Raw genomic sequence first — 22,480 nt, 5'->3', positions numbered from 1 at the left:
ATGTTGTTTAGAGTCCGCAAGATGCAATTATACCTTTTCAGATTTTAGGAGGTGAAGCTCAAGTGGTTCAGGTATGTGTGACCATCTTAAGTTTAAAATGTCAATTTTTGTAACTTTTTCTTTTATATTGTCTCTATGACCGTAATATCATTCTTCATTTGGTTCTTGCGACACAGATAATGTCGAAGCCCCAAGAAAAAATCATCGCAAGGCCTGGTAAGTTGTTGTGCACTTTTCAATTCATGGTTCTTGAATTTTATTCCTTGATGATCTTTCTTCACAAAGTTTTCCAATATTGAATTTTGTGCTGTCATTTTGAATTTTAAATATCAAGTGCATGCTTGAATATGAAACTCATCCAAAAATATTTTATAGATAATAATGAACATTGCCATAATGGGTGAGCCTTGACACAATAGTAAATTTGCTGCCTTGTGACTTGGAGGTCATGGGTTCAAATCCTGGAAACAACCTTTTTGATTGTGGGGATAAGGTTTCCTATATTTATCCCCACCCCATTGGTCATTAAATAAGGCATGGGATCCAATTTTTTTGTTATTTCCAATAAATTCCAGTCGATAGAAAAGAGTATGTTGTTAGCATTTCTCTAAAATAGTTTGAGAAGTGCCTGATATAAAGAGAATAAATAATTAGTAATGAGTGACAACTACAAAATCGCACAATTTTGTAAGGTCAAAGGGTGCTTAGTCCTGCAGGACCACAAAGGTCTTCTTTATAATTGTATTGAAATTTGAAATCTAGATAATACTATATTTGTTAAAGTTGAATTTATGGTGCTATAAATTGGAGTGTCATCTTAAAACAAAAACACAGAAGTTAGCTAAAACTGATAAGCCTATACACTTCATTTCATCTCAAATTTGCAGTTTTCGTATGAATACCTCATAAATTTGAAGAATATAATTTTGTGAACGAAATTTACTGTTGCACAAGAGGGGAATAAAGCTGATCTAGGTGGGAGCAGGAATGACAAAGTTACAACACAGAAAACCCCTTCCTTCAAAGGTGATGTAATTCATTTTTCCATTTCAGAGTTAAAAGACCCGCTTTCTATTAAAAATGTTGTTTATTTTTTTGTCAAAATTGATATAGTTATCTAATATATATACCTTTTACACTTTGCAGAGGGATGGAAGGATGCGATGACATTCTGGCTACAAGTGGAAGGATGGCATGCACATTGCTTGTGTGTGTGTGTGTGTGTGTGTGTGTGAAAACATATTGGCATGAATGATTGCATAGGTGGCAATGAAAACAAATGGCATTTAAAAAAAAACCACACTTTCTAAGATGGTTCTGTAAAAAACCATCTTAGAATGTACTATATTCTAAAATGGTCTCAATGCCAGGATCGTCTTAGAATGTACATTATTCTAAAACAGTCCTGGGGCCGAGACTTTCTTAAAATGTATGTCATTCTAAGATGGTCCTACAGAACCATCGTCGTAGACCCCAATAGTTTTTACGACGTAAAACACATTGTATGTTGAAAATAACCGACGTAAAAGACATGTTTTATAGTAGTGAACATTGGTGCTACATATTTATGTGCCACTACTAAAAAAACTATTTTCTATGATGCAGTATCTATGCTAGTCGTGAAAAAATCATCTTTGTTTGTATAATGATGACAATTTTGTAAATATTGTGAACATTTCAAATATGGGTTTCGCGAAACCGTCTTTGAATACTTCAAAACAAAGACGGTTTTGTGAAAACCGTCTTGTGAACATTTCAAAGACGGGTTTTGTGAAACCATCTTTGAATACTTCAAAACAAAGATGGTTTTGTGAAAACCGTCTTTGAAGGTTTACTATTTTTAATTTCTAGCTTTCTCTCTCTTTTATTGTACAACGTGTTGGCCTCCTCTCTCTCATTCTTGTGTTTCTTCTTTGTCTCCTTAACTTCTTCATCGCAACGCTGAGGGAGCTGGCGCCTCGACTTCTTCTTCGTGTCACTCTCTCTCTTTCTCTCTCTCTTTTTCTCCTCACATAGTTCCAAAATCCTTATAAACAAACCATACTCACTCTCTCTATAGTTCCAAAATCCCTAGAAACAAACAAAACTCACACTTTCTCTTTCTCTCTGTCTCCTCACATTCCTACGTTTTTTGCGCTCCAGTGCCGAACAACCATAAGATTCGCACCATCACCGGAATAGACCTCAACGTCAAGATGCTGGTAGTGCTCGAAAAGAACATCTTCTGGGTGAAGCCTGACTGTGGGCTCAAGACTCGTAAGTATGTGGAAGCAATGCTTTCCAAGTTTATTTTGATGATGCCAAAGACTCAAGTCAAGAATCAAGAGTCAAGCAAGTATCAAGAATCAAAGAGTCGTTCAATCAAGATTCAAGATTAAAGTGAAGATTCAAGAGAAGACTCAAGATATACAAGAACTTCAAGAAAAGCATCAAGATAAGTATAAAAAGATTTTTTTCAAAAGAAAAGATTGAATAGCACAATTTGGCCAAAAGAATTTTTCAAAGAAAAATCTTTTACCAAGAGTTTTACTCTTTGATAATCGATTACCAGAAGATAGTAATCGATTACCAGTAGCCAACATTCTTTTCAAACTAATTTACAAAGCAGTAATCGATTACCATGAGCATGTAATCGATTACCAATGTTTTTGAACGTTGAGATTTCAAATTTCAAGAGTCACAACTTGTGATAAAACATTTTCAAACTTGTGTAATCGATTACACAATATATGTAATCGATTACTAGTATTTCTAAACGTTTTGATTTTTAAATTTAAACATGAAGAGTCACATCTGTTGATTTGTAATCGATTACACTATAATGGTAATCGATTACCAGTGACTTATTTTGAAAAATAAATTACCAAAAGTCACAATTCTTAAAGTGACTAGTTTCTGAAGATTTTTTAAGAGTCACAACTTTTAAAGTGACTAGTTTTCAAAAAGAGTCACAATTTTTAAAGTGACTAGTTTTCAAAAGAGTCACAACTTTTAAAGTGACTAGTTTTAAAGAAATTGCCCAGAGCCACAAACTTTAACTTAAGTCATCAAATGACTATAAATATGTGACCATGACATGAATTTCAATGAGAGATTTCTTTCATTCATTCAAAGCATTCTTCTAAGAGTTTTTGTTCAATACTTTCTTTATTCAAGAAAAGTTCATTGGCCAAAAACTTGTGCTATTCTTCTTCTTCATTCCTTCTCCCTCTTGCCAAAAGAATTCAAAGAACTAACCGTCTGAGAATTCTTTTGATTCCCCAAACAAAGAATTCAAAGAACTAACCGTCTGAGAATTCTTTGCCCAAACACTGAATTCAAAGAACTAACCATCTAGTAATCGATTACACAATACTTGTAATCGATTACCAGTGTTTCTAAACGTTTTTATTTTCAAATTTAAACATGAAGAGTCACATCTGTTGATGTGTAATCGATTACACTATAATGGTAATCGATTACCAGTGACTTATTTTGAAAAATAAATTACCAAAAGTCATAATTCTTAAAGTGACTTGTTTCTGAAGATTTTTTCATAAGTGACAACCTTTAAGTGACTAGTTTTCAAAAGAGTCACAACTTTTAAAGTGACTAGCTTTAAAGAAATTGCCAAGAGTCACAAACTTTAACTTGAGTCATCAAATGACTATAAATATGTGACAATGACATGAATTTCCATAACTATTTTTTACAAAACTTTCTGATTCATTTCTCAACATCTTTTTAAGATTTTTTGTTCAATACTTTCTTTATTCAAGAAAAGTTCATTGGCCAAAAACTTGTGCTATTCTTCTTCTTCTTTCCTCCTCCCTCTTGCCAAAAGATTCAAAGGACTAACCGCTTGAGAATTCTTTTGATTCTCCCTTCTCCCTCATGCCAAAAGATTCAAAGGACCAACCGCCTGAGAATTCTTTTGATTCTTCCTCTTCCCTTTAAACAAAATATTTTAAAGGACTAACCACCTGAGATATCTTTTGTTTCCCCTTACAAAGATTCAAGGGACTAACCGCCTAAGAATTCTTTGTCTTAACACATTGGAGGGTACATCCTTTGTTGTACAAGTAGAGTGTACATCTACTTGGGTTGTAATACTGAGAATAAGAGAGGGTACATCTCTTGTGGATCAGTTCAAGTGAAGGGTACATCCACTTGGTTGTTCAAAAAGAACAAGGGAGGGTACATCCCTTGTGGATCTTTGCTTGTAAAGGATTTTACAAGGTTATTGGAAATCTCAAGAACTGATGGTTGCCTAGGGACTGGATGTAGGCACCGGTTGTGGCCGAACCAGTATAAATCTTGTGTTTGTTTTTCTTCTTTCCTATACTCTTTAATTTCCGCTCTGTACTTTTTATTTCCGCTTTACTTTTGTCTAAGTTATTGTTTCTGTTCTTTACTTTCTCAATACTTAGTAGTAAAGCCTAATTCAATCTAGTAATATTAAGAAGGATAAATTTTAATTAGTCAAGACACGTTTATAATTAATTCAACCCCCCTTCTTAATTATTCCGAGGCCACTCGATTCAACAAGTGGTATCAAAGCAGGTTTCTTGAGAAAAGTTTCACAACTTCAAGATTCATGGCCTCCTCAAATTCTCTGTTTCCCGAAGGAAACTCCATCCATAAGCCACCTATACCACTATTGGAAAACCTGAATACAAATCTTTATTGAAGTCATAGATTTAAATATTTGGGAGGCAATAGATATAGGACCTTATGTACCCACCATAGTAGATAGAAGCACAAGCTCAACAACAAAAAACCTAGAGATAAATGGTCTGAAGAAGATAGAAGAAGAGTCCAATATAATCATACAGCCAAAAACATTATTACTTCTGCCCTAGGAATAGATGAATATTTTAGAGTTTCAAACTGTCTAAATGCAAAGGAGATGTGGGATACACTACAACTCACACATGAAGGCACCACTGATGTTAAGAGATCTAGGATTAATACATTGACCCATGAATATGAACTCTTTAGGATGAACACAAATGAGAACATTCAAAGCATGCAGAAAAGATTCACCCACATAGTTAATCACCTTGCCTCCTTAGGAAAAACCTTTCCTAATGAAGATTTAATTAATAAAGTTTTGAGATGCTTAAGTAGGGAATGACAACCCAAAATAACTGCCATTTCTAAAAGTAAAGATCTTTCTTCTATGTCTCTTGCCACTCTTTTTGGAAAATTGCATGAACATGAGATGGAATTGCAAAGACTTAATCAAAATGAAGAAAGAGACAAAAGAAAAAGAGGAATAGCACTCAAAGTCTCATCCTCCATCCAAGAAGGTAGCGACAACGAGGACTTGGATGATGAATAAGATGATTCTCAAGAAATCAAAGACTAAAGCAAAAGAGTAGAATGTCTCCTAAAACATTTTCTTGACAACATTATCAATAATATCTCAAAACAAGTAACATCTGAACTATCTTAAGGTTTGATTATTGCATTCAGTTAAGTTTTATTATTGTGGCTAATTGAAAATAATTCCAAAATTGTTTGATTATGTTTTTACAATGTTTAATTAACTATATTTAGCTTAAAGAATTTGAATATACATGATTTTGTTTTTTGGTGTTTGTTTTTGCTTGATTGATATTCAGTGTTTGTTAGTTTGATAGATTGATTATATTTTATATTTGATTAATTGAGTTTTGATTTTTTTTTTTAAGTTTTGATTGTCTTTGGTGATTGTGTCTAACAAGTTGGAAGTTTGAAATTAAAATTTGGAAGTTCAAAGTGGAAGTTATTGGAAGTTGAAAGTTGAAAATGGAAGTTGGAAGTGGAAGTTACTAGAAGTTTAAAGTTGAAAATGAAAGTTGGAAGTGGAAGTTGAAAGTTAGAAGTTGGAAGTTGGAATTTGAAATTTAAAATTTGAAATTTGAAATTTGAAATTGAAATTTAAAAATTTGAAATTTGAATATTTTTTTTGAAATATTAATTATTGTGCATAGTTAGTTGATTGCTAATTTAATTAATTTAATTTGAAATGTTAGATGATTGATTATATTTAATTATGTTTGAGAGTTATTATGATTTTTTTTTATTTTGATGATTATGTTTAAAGGTTATGTTGATTAAGATAGTGGATATGTATTTTCAAAATAGTTTGTCTTTCTGTTATGTGTTTAAACTTGGTTATTTTGTTGATACATGACTATGACTGAAATTTATAAATATGTTATTAAAATTATGTTTTGTGTATGTTTTAAAATTATTTATGTATGATTTTTTTTTTCACGCACTTTGGCTTTTTGATGTTACCAAAGGGGGAGAGAAAAATGGGTATTTTAGAAATCAAGAACATAATACCACTTACTAAGTTTCAAATTTAAGCATGAATTCAAAAAGAAAGGGGAAGAAATAGATGAGTGAACGATAGAACAAATCTTCCATGTATTCTCTTGATTTTAGGTTTGTCATCATCAAAAAGGGGGAGATTGTGGAAGCAAAGCTTTCCAAGCTTATTTTGATGATGCCAAAGACTCGAGTCAAGAATCAAGAGTCAAGCAAGTTTCAAGAATCAAAGAGTCGTTCAATCAAAGCAAGTTTCAAGAATCAAGATTAAAGTGAAGATTCAAGAGAAGACTCAATTAAGATAAGTATTAAAAGAGTTTTTCAAAATATTGAATAGCCTAATTTTGTTCAAGAGAATTTTTCAAAGAAAAATATTTTACCAAGAGTTTTACTCTCTGGTAATCGATTACCAGAAGGCAGTAATCAATTATCAGTAGCCAACATTCTTTTCAAACTGATTTAGAAAGCTGTAATCGATTATCATAATCATGTAATCGATTACCAATGTTTTAAAATGTTAGATTTCAAATTTCAAGAGTCACAACTTGTGATAAAACATTTTCAAATCATTTCAAACTTGTGTAATCGATTACACAATACTTGTAATCGATTACCAGTGTTTCTAAACGTTTTGATTTTCAAATTTAAACATGAAAGAGTCACATATGTTGATGTTTAATCGATTACACTATGATGGTAATCGATTACCAGTGACTTATTTTGAAAAATAAATTACCAAAAGTCACAATTCTTAAAGTGACTTGTTTCTAAAGTTTTTTTCAAAAAACACAACCTTTAAGTGACTAGTTTTCAAAAGAGTGACAACTTTTAAAGTGACTAGTTTTAAAGAAATTGCCAAGAGTCATAAACTTTAACTTGACTCATCAAATGACTATAAATATGTGACCATGGCATGAATTTCCATAATTGTTTTTTACAGAACTTTCTTATTCATTTCTCAACATCTTTCTAAGATTTTTTGTTCAATACTTTCTTTATTCAAGAAAAGTTCATTGGCAAAAAACTTGTGCTATTCTTCTTCTTCTTTCCTCTTCCCTCTTGCCAAAAGATTCAAAGGACTAACCGGCTGATAATTCTTTTGATTCTTCCTCTTCGCTTTAAACAAAAGATTTCAAAGGACTAACTGCCTGAGATATCTTTTGTTTCCCCTTACAAAGATTCAAGGGACTAACTGCCTAAGAATTCTTTGTCTTAAAACATTGGAGGGAACATCCTTTGTGGTACAAGTAGAGTGTACATCTACTTGGGTTGTAATACTGAGAACAAGAGAGGGTACATCTCCTATGGATCAGTTCAAGTGGAGGGTACATCCACTTGGTTGTTCAAAGAGAAGAATGGAGGGTACATCCCTTATGGATCTTTACTTGTAAAGGATTTTACAAGGTTATTGGAAATCTCAAGAACCGATGGTTGCTTGGGGACTAGATGTAGGCACGGGTTGTGGCCGAATCAGTATAAATCTTGTGTTTGTTTTTCTTCTTCCCTACACTATTTAATTTCTGCTGTGTACTTTTTATTTCCACTTTACTTTTGTCTAAGTTATTGTTTTTGTTCTTTACTTTTTCATAACTTAGTTGTAAAGCCTAATTGAATCTAGTAATATTAAGAAGGATAAATTTTAATTAGTCAAGACACGTTCATAATTAATTCAACCCCCCCTTCTTAATTTTTCCGAGGCCACTCGATCCAACATGGTGTACCGTTTGAAGGTACACTTGATGATGATTGGAAGTTCGACTTTTCTGTTTCTGATGCCTGCCAATTGGTTTGCACCAATCAAGCGGATATGACTGGAAGGCTTCTTGCCGGATCATTGGCATTCGAATGCCGCATCAGACACTACTTGATTGTGCGCATCCTACTTCCTAGATCATCCAACCTTGCACAGGTTTCTGAGGAAGATTTGATAATTATGTGGGTTTTCTTAACCGGTCGTCAAATCGATTGGGCCCATCTTGTGAGATATCGCATGCATAAGGCATTGCGATCAAATGCTCCACTTCCATATCCCCATCTGATCACCTTGTTTCTGCATCATTTTAGTGTCCCTCTTGACTCTGAGCCCTTAGTTAAAGTCAAGAGATCTTTCTCTATCGGTGCGAATGTGGTCTCCTCTTTTGGATATCGCAAAGAGAGGGATGGTTCTTGGGTAAAGAAGGAAGCTCCCGCACAAGCCGCAGAAGACCGCTCTCCATCACCACCTCCTCAGAGAGATGATTCTTCACCTCTTATGCAGCGTATTCTTGATAGATTAGCTGGTCTTCACACCTTCCTCGGTGAGCGTTTTGACTCCTTGGACAGCCGCATTGATGCCATTGATGCACGGTTTGCAAGAATGGATACATGCATCACTCAGCTTGAGGAGGATATGAGTTATGTTCGTCAGTGCTTCGACCTTCCACCACCATTTTCATAGATTTATATTATTGTTATATTTTATTTTAAGTCGTGTATTTGGCTATGTTTTATGACATTATTCTTTGAACTTTGGTTATGTTTAAGTATTTGGCACTTAGTTAATTATGACTGAACATGGTGATTATATTTATTTACTCTTAGTTGTTTATGATTATGTGTTTTAAACTTGGTTATTTTGATGATATATGACTAGTGGTATGTATTTAAACTTTATGATATTCAAATTATGCTTTATGTATGTTTTAGTATTATTTAGGAATGATTCTATTTTTTTTTACGTACTTTGGCCTTTTTGATGTTGCCAAAGGGGGAGAGAAATTAGGTATTTTAGAAATCAAGATATTATATTTTCAAAGTTTTAAAATTAAGCATGAATTCAAAAAGAAAGGGGGAGAAAGAGATGAGTGAATGATAGAACAAAACTTGCATGTATTCTCTTGATTTTAGGATTGTCATCATCAAAAAGGGGGAGATTGTGGAAGCAATGATTTCCAAGTTTATTTTGAAGATGCCAAAGACTCAAGTCAATAATCAAGAGTCAAACAAGTATCAAGAATCAAAGAGTCGTTCAATCAAGATTCAAGATTAAAGTGAAGATTCAAGAGAAGACTCAAGATATACAAGAACTTCAAGAAAAGCATCAAGATAAGTATAAAAAGATTTTTTTCAAAAGAAAAGATTGAATAGCACAATTTGTCCAAAAGCATTTTTCAAAGAAAAATATTTTACCAAAAGTTTTACTCTCTGGTAATCGATTACACAACTTGTGATAAAACATTTTCAAACTTGTGTAATCGATTCCACAATATATGTAATCGATTACCAGTGTTTCTAAATGTTTTGATGTTTAAATTTAAACATGAAGAGTCACATCTGTTGATGTGTTATCGATTACCAGTGACTTATTTAGAAAAATAAATTACCAAAAGTCACAATTCTTAAAGTGACTAGTTTCTGAAGATTTTTTAAGAGTCATAACTTTTAAAGTGACTAGTTTTCAAAAAGAGTCACAATTTTTAAAGGGACTAGTTTTCAAAAGAGTCACAACTTTTAAAGTAACTAGTTTTAAAGAAATTGCCAAGAGTCACAAACTTTAACTTGAGTCATCAAATGACTATAAATATGTGACCATGGCACGAATTTCAATGAGAGATTTCTTTCATTCATTCAAAGCATTCTTCTAAGAGTTTTTGTTCGATACTTTCTTTATTCATGAAAAGTTCATTGGCCAAAAACTTGTGTTATTCTTCTTCTTTATTCCTTCTCCCTCTTGCCAAAAGAATTCAAAGAACTAACCGTCTGAGAATTCTATGTAAGAAGCGGGTAGCTTCTTGGTTGTAATAGTGAACACAAGGGAGAGTACATCCTTTGTGGTTCGCTTCAAGTAGAGGGTACATCTACTTGGTTGTTCAAAGAGAACAAGGGAGGGTACATTCCTTGTGGATCTTTGCTTTTAAAGGATTTTACAAGGTTATTGGAAATCTCAAGAATCGTGGATTGCTTGGGGACTGGACGTAGGCACGGGTTGTAGCCGAACCAATATAAATCTTGTGTTTGCTTTCTTCTTCCCTTCACTCTTTACTTTTCCGCTGTGCATTTTTTATTTCCGCTTTACTTTTATCTAAGTTATTTTTTATGTTCTTTACTTTCTCATAACTTAGTAGTAAAGCCTAATTGAATCTAGTAATATTAAGAAGGATAAATTTTAATTTGTCAAGACACATTAATAATTAATTCAACCCCCCCTTCTTAATTATTCCGAGGCCACTTGATCCAACAAAGTACACGGAGGTAAAGCCAGCCCTCACAAACATGGTTGCCACAACAAAACTCATCCACAACGAACTTGCCAAGTGAATAGTATAAGAAAGTAGAATCTTCCAAGTCTTTTGGTTCTGCCAAAGAAAAATTATCTCTATATTGGGTTGTTTCAATAACTGTGTGTGGAATATTTAGGTGATTTATTGTGCTTTGTGAGCAATTGATTCTTCCTCAACCCTTCCCCCCCCCCCCCTTATTTTACCAAATTGATGTTTTCCCTAATGAATGTTGTTGTATCTTTGCAGCTTCGCCGCAATCCTTATTGATATGGAAGTTTACCAGTTTTGTGCAAATAACTATGAGCATCTATATCGAGTATTTCAACATACATGCTTAAGAAAAAAAGGTTTATGAGAGTCTTGGCAAGCCATTCTTATAAATTAATTACTTGACTAATTAATAAGCTATAGCTATTTGGATTACATTCTCATAAACATTCTTATATAACCTAAATTTATAGATGTAACCACACTTATAATGGGAAAACAAAACTAGGATTACATTCTCATAAACATTCTTATACACTGCTATATATTTCACTGAGATGTGATAACAATGTCATCTGGGAGTAATTTTAATCATTTTACACTTGAGATTCTGTGACTGAGGGCATTTTACCCTGAGTAATTTCGTTAAATGAAAAGGAAAAGGCAGTAATTGTGGCACAAAGAAGCTGATATTAACAAAGCAAAGATAAAGGGGAACAAGAAGTGTCAAATTTTATGTCTTTGTTTAGGATCACATTTGAGTAATATTGTTTTTCTATTGTGCAGGTAGAAGATTATCCGCGGAAGATATTGATGTTGGTTGAACTTGGAAGATGTTGTTTGAATGCAAACATTTGCTGGAAATAGTTTTCCTTTTTAGTGTTTTTGTACTAGTACTCTTATAAATGTTTCATATGCATATATAATTTTTTTGGGGGGTGATAGATTAATGTACTCTTGTAAAAATACAACCATTGAGAGACAACAAATACTTGGAGATGAAGGCTATATATAGAAAAGAAGCTTTGAAGAAGTAAGACACAAATCATTCTTTCATTCTTTCTTATAAAGCTTTTTGTAAATTCTTGTAAAGATACAAAGCTCTCAAAACACCTCGTATACCTTGAGAGAAAAGACTAAAAGTGTTAAGTGATATATTTGTCTGCAAGACAATCATACTTTGTAGTCAGTGTGAAATATTCCAACAAATCTAGTTGATTTGTTTAGAGCCAGCAGTGTCATGGTAGGACAAAGAATATTGGGTTTTAGTTAAGCTTAGGGTAGAGCTTGCAAGTGTAAGAGTTAGAAGTTACAATCAACAATACATGTAACTTTGATAAGTTAGTGGAAACTTGGTGGTTGCCAAGAACTGCAAGAAATCTTAAGGTTGAGACGAACCAGTATAAATTCTTTGTGTGCTTTCTTGTTTAACTAACAAAGGGTTTTAAACACCTGTTAGTTTTTGAAGAGTTATGACTCTTTAGACTTGAAATTTGAAATTTTTGTGCCTAGTAATCGATTACAACAGTTTTGTAATCGATTACAGACGTTTAAAATTTAAATTCAAATTTCTAAAATCTGTTAAAAATAGTTTTATCTTTTGGTAATCAATTACATCCATTGTGTAATCAATTACACAGTTTAAAATTCAAATTCAAATTCAAAATTTGTAAACTTTTTTTTTAAAACATTTAGCTACTGGTAATCGATTACATCCTATGGTAATCGGTTACCAGAGAGAAAAACATCTTATTTTGAAAATAAAGTTTTGCTAAAAAGCTTTGTAAGATATTTTCCTCAGCCAAACCTGTGCAACATCATCTAAGAAATTCTTTTAACATCCTATGGACTAAGTTCATCGTTCTTCTTGAATTTCTTGATTCTAGACTTGGATCAAACTTGAATAGCGTTCATCTTTAGCATCATCAAAACTTCATATCACATATGCTTCTACAATCTCCCCCTTTTTGATGATGATAATAATCTGAAATCAAGATAAACGATACACAATTGGTAATGTGTGCTCTCATTCCTTACTCCCCCTTAATATTGGAATTTATCCCTAAGTTGATGATAAATTCTACCCTTAAGTTCTCTCCCCCTTTGGCAACATCAAAAAGCAAAAAACGTCTGGAGAAAAGAACTAAATTAGTAGCCTAACCATATCCAGAAAATTATAAACCATAGCATAATCCAACCACAAACTGATTCAATCCAGAACATAATCCAAGCATGTCTAATCAAACCAAGGCAAAAGCCAAACAAAGGCTAAAATATCCAAACACAAACTACTCAAAACTGAAACATCCAAGACAAAGACAATCAAGAACACAATAATCGAAAAGTAACCAAAGTACTAAGTATCAAAAGCCAAAATACAAGGCTAAGAAATAACCATAAAACTGAGGACATAAAACATAAGAAACATAACTAAGAATCGGTCGAGGAACGAAGCAACGCCTGATGAAACTCATATCATCTTCAAGCCTAGTGATATGAGTATCCATCCCATCAAAGCGAGTATCCATTGCATCAAAATGCTCACCCACAAATGCTCAAAGATCGTGGAGCTCTGTGAGGACTTCAGTCAGTAGAGAAGAGGAAATGTCCCTTTGTGGTGGAGGAGATGATGTACGCTCGTCGGGAATAGGCAGTGGCAAATCTTGCTTGTGGACCCACTGACCATCCAAGTCCCTTCAATAACCAAAGGAGGTAACAACATCGACACCAATGGAAAAAGACCTTTTAACCTTGACAAAGGGTTCATCATCCAAAGGAACATTGAAATGATGAAGAAATAGGGTAATAAGGTGGGGATATGGCAGAGGTGCATTAGCCCGTAATGCCTTATGCATCCGATACCAAACAAGATGGGCCCAGTCGATTTGACGACCAGTTTGAAGGGCCCACAATAGAATGAAATCTTCCTCAGAGGCTTGGGCAGGATTAGTAGACCGAGGAAGCAAAATGCAAACAATAATGAAGTGCATGATGCGACAATCGAAAGTAAATGACCCCGTAAGCGATCTGTAGGTCATGTCAGCATGGTCATTGCAGACCATTTTTCGAGTATCATGACTTGAATAATCAAATTTACAGTCATCAACAAGAGTGCCCTCAAAAGGAACACCTTGACTGGGCAGCTTAGTTAAGGAATAGAACAAAGATTGATCAACAATTATCAGAATTTTATGCACCTCAAAATAAAGGACACATCATGAATTTTCAAATTATTATAGAAAACCTTAACTAATTCAGGAAAATAGGGCAGTTTGAGAGACATGAAATCGACCAATGCAGAGTTTTGAAACACTTGGTAATAATCAAATGTTTCTCCATCAAAAAATTCAAGGTCAAGGTACTTAGGGTCTAGAATAACTCTATTACAAAAATGAGAGTAGTACCTCTGATGCTGATCATCGAAGGAAAATAAGGTGGATGACTGGGAGATGAAAGAGTGTGAGGAACTGGTGCTGGTGGGTCTCCGAAGGTTCCATGGCGACAGTGGTGGTGGAGGAAGATCCTTTTCTTTTCTTTGATGATTCTGCCATTGGAAGTTGTTTAAGCTGATTTTAATTGGTGGGTTTTGTAAAGAATTGAAAAGGATGAAGATTGAGCTTTGCTTGAAGCGATTTGGTAAAGAAATGAGGAAGATGTGATGATTTGAAGATTTGGGAGAGTTGCGCGCCGTCATGAGAATGAAAGGAATGAGGGTTCTTCAGAAACACAACTTTTTATAGTCAGAGACGCTTTGTAATCGATTACAGACTCTTGTAATCGATTACAGGAGTACCCTGTAACTGCTTGAGCCTACTGGTAATCGATTATAGGATTGTGTAATTGATTACAGCCTTGCTGTTCTAAGGTAATCGATTACAGGGAATGGTAATCGATTACCAAACCCTTAAACAAGGCTTTTTCAACAAAAACTAACTATTCTTAGGTCATATACTTACTTAGCTATAATAATCAAGCACAAGCAAATACAATCAATCAGCAATCATCAAGCACAAACAAATTTGATCAATTAACAATCATTTAGCACAAACAAATCTAATCAATCAATAATCAATGAACTACACACAATAAATTATATGACTATTAAAAATTCAAACAAAGGTAATCAAAGACAATTATTAAATGACAAACAACAATTAATATGACTATAAAAAACACAAACAACTACAATCAAAGACAATCATTTGAACATAAGAAATAATCTTACTTATGAATAAGGAAGATAATACTTAATTTGAGTTACCTATTTGTCTAGATCATTGATATCTAAAAGACCTAATTCTCTTCTAATTGCAAAGAATGTTTCTTTAGGAAGAGGTTTTGTAAAGATATCAGCTAACTGGTTCTTTGTATCAACGATTTCTAGTACACAATCTCCCTTTTGAACATGATCTCTCAAGAAATGATGTCTTATCTCTATATGCTTGGTTCTTGAGTGCTGAACAGGATTCTTAGGTAGATTTATAGCACTTGTGTTATCACATCTTATAGGAATATGATCAAGAAATATTCCATAATCAGAAAGTTGTTGTTTCATCCAGAGTATTTGAGCACAACAACTGCCAACAAAAATATATTCCGCCTCAGCAGTGGATAAAGCAACATTATTTTGTTTCTTACTATATCAAGAGACTAAAGCAGATCCAATGAAATGACAAGTTCCACTTATGCTCTTTCTATCAGTTTTAGAATCGGCAAAATCAGAATCAGAATATCCTATTAAATTGCATGTGGAATTTTCAGGACACCATAATCCTATATTAATAGTGCCTAACAAATATCTTATAATTTTCTTAACTGCACTAAGATGTGATTCTTTGGGATTTGATTGAAATCTAGCACACATACACACACTAAACATTATATAAGGTCTAGTAGCAGATAAATAAAGAGATATGATCATACCTCGATATTTCTTAATGTCTATTGATTGATCGATTTCATCTTTATCCAAATAGCAAGCAGTACTCATTGGTGTAGCCATATGCTTAGCATTTTCCATCCCAAATATGTGAATCAAGTCTTTGCAATATTTTGATTGATTAAAAAATATTCCATTCTTGGTTTTCTTGATTTGTAGCCCAAGAAAGAAATTTAGTTCACCCATCATTGACATTTCAAATTCACTTTGCATGTCTTGAGAGAATTCTTTGCATAGAGAGTCATTAGTGGATCCAAAGATAATATCATCAACGTAGATTTGAACTAATAATATATCATTTAACTTCTTTTTAATAAAAAGAGTAGTATCTACTTTACCCCTAGAAAAATCCTTTTCTAAAAGGAACTTACTCAGACTTTCATACCAAGCCATAGGGGCTTGTTTTAAGCCATATAAAGCCTTTTTCAATTTAAAAACATGACTAGGCTTATCTGAGTTTTCAAAACCAGGGGTTGATCTACATATACTTCCTCTTGGATAAAGCCATTCAAAAAGGCACTCTTCACATCCATTTGATAAAGTTTAAAATCCATTATGGATGCAAAGGCTAATAACATTCTTATGGCTTCTAATCTAACAAATGGAGCATATGTTTCCTCATAATCTATCCCCTCTTCCTGATTGTATCCTTTGGCTACTAACCTATCCTTATTTCTAATGATTATGCCATTTTCATCTAACTTGTTTCTAAATACCCATTTTGTTCCTATAACTGGGTAATTATCAGGCTTCTCAACTAATTCCCAAACATTATTTCTTTCAAATTGGTTCAACTCTTCCTGCATAGCTATTATTCAATGTTCATCAATTATGGCTTCTTTCAAATTTTTAGGTTCAATCATAGAAACAAAAGCCATATTATTGCAAATATCTTTGAGAGAGTGTCTACTGGTTACCCCTTTTGATATATCACCATTAATGTTGTCAAGAGGATGATATCTAGAAGCTCTCCACTCTCTTGGAAGATCAGCATTTGTTTTTATTTCATCAATGTGAAAATCTTCATTATTTCCATCTCCTTTGCCTTTGTGATCTTCTCCATGAATATGCATTTCTTCTAAAGATTCTGAAATATCGTCTTGTATATCTTTTCTTGGCAAAATTGCATTAGATTCATCAAAAGCAACATGAATGGATTCTTCAATAATCATAGTTCTCTTGTTATAAATTCTAAATGCTTTACTATGCAATGAATAGTCAAGAAAAATACCTTCATCGGATTTAGCATCAAACTTTCCTAAATTATCTTTGCCATTGTTTAGCACAAAACATTTACATCCAAACACATGAAGATGTGAAATGTTAGGTTTTCTTCCATTATATAACTCATATGGAGTTTTCTTCAAGATTGGTCTTATTAAAGCTCTATTCATGATGTAACATGCAGTATTTACAGCTTCAGCTCAAAAATATTTTGGAAGAAATGTATCATTTAGTAAAGTTCTGGAAATTTCTTCTAAGGATCTATTTTTCCTCTCAACAACTCCATTTTGTTGAGGGGTTATAGGTACAGAAAAATTATGCCCAATCCCATGTTCATCACCAAATGATTCAAAATCTTTATTTTCAAATTCTCTTCCATGATCACTCCTGATAGACGCAATTTTTAGATTTTTCTTATTTTGAATAATTTTGGCAAGTTTCTTGAAAGCATGAAAAACATGTCTTTTATGAGTGAGAAATAATGTCCATGTATATCTAGAGTAATCATCAACAATAACAAGAGCATAATAGTTTCCTCCAAAACTCATAGTTCTAGAGGGACCAAAAAGATCCATATGCAAAAGTTGTAAAGGTTGAGTTGTAGACACAATATTCTTTGATTTAAAAGAAACCCTTACTTGTTTTCCTTTCTGACAAGCATCACATAATCTATCTTTTTCAAATTTGAGTTTTGGTAAACCAATAACTAAATCTTTAGAAATCAGTTTATTTAAATGTTCCATGTTTATATGGACAATTCTTCTATGCCATAACCAAGGATCATCATCTTTACTAAGAAAACATTGATCATGATTTTGTTTTTGATCTAAATTTATCATGTAAACATTATTTGTTTTGTAGCCTATATGCTTTATATTTCTATCATGCTTATTTTCAATGACACAGTTATGAGAATCAAATGATACTAGATAACCTTTATCACATAATTGACTGACACTTAGCAAGCTGTGCTTAAGACCTTAAACTAGTAGAACATTTTTAATGGAGGTAGATGAATTCGTACCTCTTTTTCCGACTCCAAGAATTCTACCTTTATTGTTGTCGCCATAAGTCACATGTCCAATTTTCTTGGGAGAAATATAAGTGAATTTTGATGCATCTCCCATCATGTGTTTAGAACATCCACTATCTATGTACCAACTCTTTTTCAAGGAAACATATATGAACATGTTTATGACTTAGGTACCCAAACTTTCTTGGGTCCTTGTGTGTTAGTTTTAATAAAAGATCCTTTTGGGACCCATATCATTTTAATATTATTGCTATTTTTCTTAAAATAACATGTAGATGTACCATGTCCTTTCTTTCCACAATAAAAACAAGTTAAGAAAGGACAACTATAATTTTGGGTGGATGCAAAGAAATTTTTATAAAATTTTTGTTGTTTATCAGGTTTATATCCTAATTCTGCCTTATGAAAGACACATCTTTGCTTTTCTAATATAATATCTAAGTTACTTTTGCCAATAGAAAATTTAGCAAGAGAATTTTTTGAATCCTTGATTTCTTCTATATACTTGTTACAACAATTACAATAGATAGATGTTTCTTTATTATCATGCATTGTTTATATGGTAGAAGAATGATTTGTGTCGTTTGATCTTAAAGTTATAACTTCAGTCTTAAGATTTTCTAATTCTTCATTTAATTTTAAAACTTTTTCTAAATTTGAAATAGTTTTCTTAAAAGATGAAACTAGTTTGGCAAGTTTGATTGATTCTTTATGTAAATTAGTAAATGCATCTTGTAATTCATTAAATGAAATAGATAAGTTGTTGTCAAAAGATGTTACCTCTTCATCGCTTTCATAATTCTTGGCTATCAGACTCAAGTTTACAACTTCATTTTCTGAATCTTCAGATGAGTCCATATCATTGTCATCCCAAGTAATGAAGGCCTTCTTGGCTTTCTTGTCATTAAATTTTTTCTTTTCTGATCTCTCTATTTTTTTTTCTTGAAAATTGGGCAATCAACCCTCGGATGTCCTGGTTGATTGCATTCAGAACATTTTGGAATAGAGGATGAATATTCTGCCCTTTTCTTTGATTTAAAATTTGATCTTCTTTGATTTCCTCTGTTTCTTAGAAATTTGTTGAATCTTTTTACAAAAAGACTGAGATCATCGTCGTCGTCTATTTCATTTGAATCCTCTTTATCACTTCCTTCTTGGATTGATGATGAAGCTTTAAGAGAAATTCCTTTCTTTTTCTTATCATTCTCCTCATGCTGATTCAATCTCATTAATTTCATTTCATGTTCCTGTAACTTTCCAAACAAAGTAGCAAGAGACATATTAGAAATATCCCTTCATTTAGTAATGGCCGTTACCTTTGGGTATTAATAAGATCTTCATTTGGAAATATCTTTCCTAAAGATGCAAAATGATTTACTATGTGTGTGAATCTTTTTCGCATGTCCTATATAGTTTCATTAGGATTCATCCTAAATAATTCATATTCATGAGTTAAGGTATTTATTCTAAACCTTTTCACATTTGTTGTTCCTTCATGGGTTACTTGTAAGGTATCCCACATATCTTTTGCACTTTTGCAATTTGACACCCTAAAGTGTAGAAGCAAAGCTTCATGGTGAATCAAAGGTGTTTTGATGATAACAATGATGATGACAAAGGTGATGACAAAAAACTCAAAGATCAATCAAAGAACAACTCAAGTGAATCAAGAACAATTCAAGAGTTCAAGATAAGAATCAAGAAGAATTCAAGACTCAAGAAGAAAGTCTAGAGTTAAGAATCAAGATTCAAGGTTCAAGATCTCAAGAATCAAGATCAAGATTCAAGAATGAAGAGAAGACTCAATCAAGATAAGTATTAAAAAGTTTTTCAAAACTTTGAATAGCACATGAGTTTTTGACAAAACCTTTTACCAAAGAGTTTTTACTCTCTGGTAATCGATTACCAGATTGTTGTAATCGATTACCAGTAGCAAAATGGATTTGAAAAAGTTTTCAAATGAATTTACAACGTTCCAATTGATTTCAAAAAATGCTGTAATCGATTACAATGTTTTGGTAATCGATTACCAGTACCTTTGAACGTTGAAATTCAAATTCAAATGTGAAGAGTCACATCTTTTCACATAAAAGCTTTGTGTAATCGATTACACTGATTTGGTAATCGATTACCAGTGACTGTTTCTGAATAAATCAAAAGATGTAACTCTTCAAAAGGGTTTTTGAACTTTTCAAATTGGTTTTAAGTTTTTCTAAAAGTTATAACTCTTCTAAATGGTCTTCTTGGCCAGACATGAAGAGTCTATAAAAGAAAGGCTTTGATTTGCTTTTCAAAATACTTTTGACATTCATTCAATCAATCCTTTACAAGCCTTGAATCTCTTTGAACTTCTTCTTCTTCTTTGTACCAAAAGCTTTCTGAAGTTTTCTGGTTTTCCAAACCTTGAAAACTTGTGCTATTCATCTTTTCATTCTCTTCTCCCTTTGCCAAAAAGAATTCGCCAAGGACTAACCGCCTGAATTCTTTTTGTGTCTCTCTTCTCCCTTTTCCAAAAGAACAAAGGACTAACCACCTGAATTCTTTTGTGTCTCCCTTCTCCCTTGTCAAAGAATTCAAAACGACACAGTCTGAGAATTCTTTTGATTCTTCCCTTTCCCTAATACAAAAGTGTTCAAAGGACTAACCGCCTGAGAATTCTTTTGTATCCCCATTCACAAAGCATCAAAGGTTTAATAGCCTGAAATATTTGTCTTAACACATTGGAGGGTACATCCTTTGTGGTACAAGTAGAGGGTACATCTACTTGGGTTTGACTGAGAACAAGAGAGGGTACATTTCTTGTGGATCAGTTCTAGTGGAGGGTACATCCACTAGGTTCAAAGAGAACAAGGGAGGGTACATCCCTTGTGGATCTTTGCTTGTAAAAGGATTTTTACAAGGTTGAAAGAAATCTCAAGGACCGCAAGTCGCTTGGGAACTGGATGTAGGCACGGGTTGTTGCCGAACCAGTATAAAAACTCTTGTGTGTTTGTTTCCTTCTTCCCTACTCGTTTACTTTCCGCTGTGCATTTAATTTCCGCTTTTACTTTCTGTTAAGTTTCTCTTCTACTCCTCATTCTCTTAACAATTTAGTAAAAGCCTTAGAAGAGTAATTTTTTAATTAGTAAAGGTTTAGGAATAATTAATTCAACCCCCCCTTCTTAATTATTCTGAGGCCACTCGATCCAACATAAAGTATTCATCCATTCCTAATGCAAATGTAATTATATTTTTGGCTTTTAGATTATATTGTACTAACTTATTTTCCTCCTCATCCCATTGTTCCCTAGGTTTTTCTATGGTTGTACTTCCTGCTACCATAGTAAGGATGTAAGGTCCAATTTCTATGGCTTCCCAGATATTTAAATCTATAACCTCTATGAAAATTTGCATGTGGATTTTCCAATAATGATAACCCACACCATTGAAAATAGAAGGCCTATTTATAGAGTTCCCTTCGGGAAATAAATAGTTTAATGGCCATATTCATGAAGTTTTTAAACCTTGTCCAAGAATTAAGCTCTGATACCACTTGTTAAATAAGTAGCCTCAGTATCTTAAGAAGGGGGGTTGAATTAAGATACAAAACTTTCCCCAATTAAAACTTTAACTCTCTTTTGGATTAACAATGCACCCTTAATATGAATTACTCAAACTCAGTTTTTGTACTGGTTCGGCCATGCCCTGTGCCTACGTCCAGTCCCTAAGCAACCCGCTTGAGATTTCCACAATCTTATAAAAATCCTTTTAGAAAGTTTGAACCACACAGGGACATCCTTCCCTTGTGTTCAGAAATCCTTACAACTTAAGAGACTTACAGTCTCTTGAACAACAATTGTTTGTTTTGAGTAAGAAGATATTTTCTCTCTTGAAGAGAAGAATATTACAAGATAAAGAACACACAAGAATCAATATAGATTTTGCAAGTATTTGGCCAAGGCTCTTTTTGAGAGGATAAGACAATTTTGGTTCTGAAAAACTCTCTATCTAATTTTGAACCCCAAGTCACCTATTTATAGGCCATTGGTGGCCATTCAAAAATCTTTTGAACAGTTGTGACTTTTGGGAGTTATATTTTAAAATTTCCTTACTGGTAATCGATTACACAATTAGTTTTTGAAGAGTTATGACTCTTCATACTAGAAATTTGAAATCTTCATGTCTGGTGATCGATTACACAACTGTTGCAATCGATTACAGACGTTTAAAATTTAAATTCAAATTTCTAAAAGTTGTTAAAAATAGTTTTAACTTCTGGTAATCAATTACACAGTTTAAAATTCAAATTCAAAATTTGTAAACTATTTTTTTAAAAAAACATTTAGCTACTGGTAATCGATTACATCCCATGATAATCGATTACTAGAGAGAAAAACATCTTATTTTGAAAACAGAGTTTTACTAAAAAACATAATCTAAGAAATTCTTTTAACATCCTATGGATTAAGTTCATCGTTCTTCTTGAATTTCTTGATTCTTGACTTGGATTAAACTTGAATAGCATTCATCTTTGGCATAATCAAAACTTCATATCACATATGCTTCTGCACTATTTTGAGTGCAAAAAGTTTGTACATATGAAGACTGAATGTCCACAACTAAAGAAGATGATATATTATGGGGACAAGAAGAAGAAAAGTCTAATGGTTACTTTGGATGACTGAAATAGTGAGAAGAGTAGCAGTTCAGACGATGAACAAGCCAACATATGTCTCATGGCATATATAGATGATAAGG

At 33.0% G+C, this 22,480-nt stretch overlaps 1 long non-coding RNA gene across 1 annotated transcript; it reads left to right on the top strand.

Annotated features, from left to right (window-relative positions):
• LOC114367059 lies at window positions 1-1,568 on the top strand. The gene is made up of 4 exons (XR_003657110.1): window positions 1-71; window positions 177-216; window positions 888-1,026; window positions 1,147-1,568. It is a non-coding gene; the product is annotated as an uncharacterized LOC114367059 (long non-coding RNA).
• Window positions 1,569-22,480: the final 20,912 nt, after the last annotated feature.

The sequence above is a fragment of the Glycine soja genome, chromosome 9 (assembly GCF_004193775.1).
Source record: "Glycine soja cultivar W05 chromosome 9, ASM419377v2, whole genome shotgun sequence".
In the NCBI taxonomy this organism is placed as follows: Eukaryota; Viridiplantae; Streptophyta; class Magnoliopsida; order Fabales; family Fabaceae; genus Glycine; species Glycine soja.
Note: the sequence above shows the minus strand (reverse complement) of the source record. Positions and strands in the feature narration are given on the sequence as shown.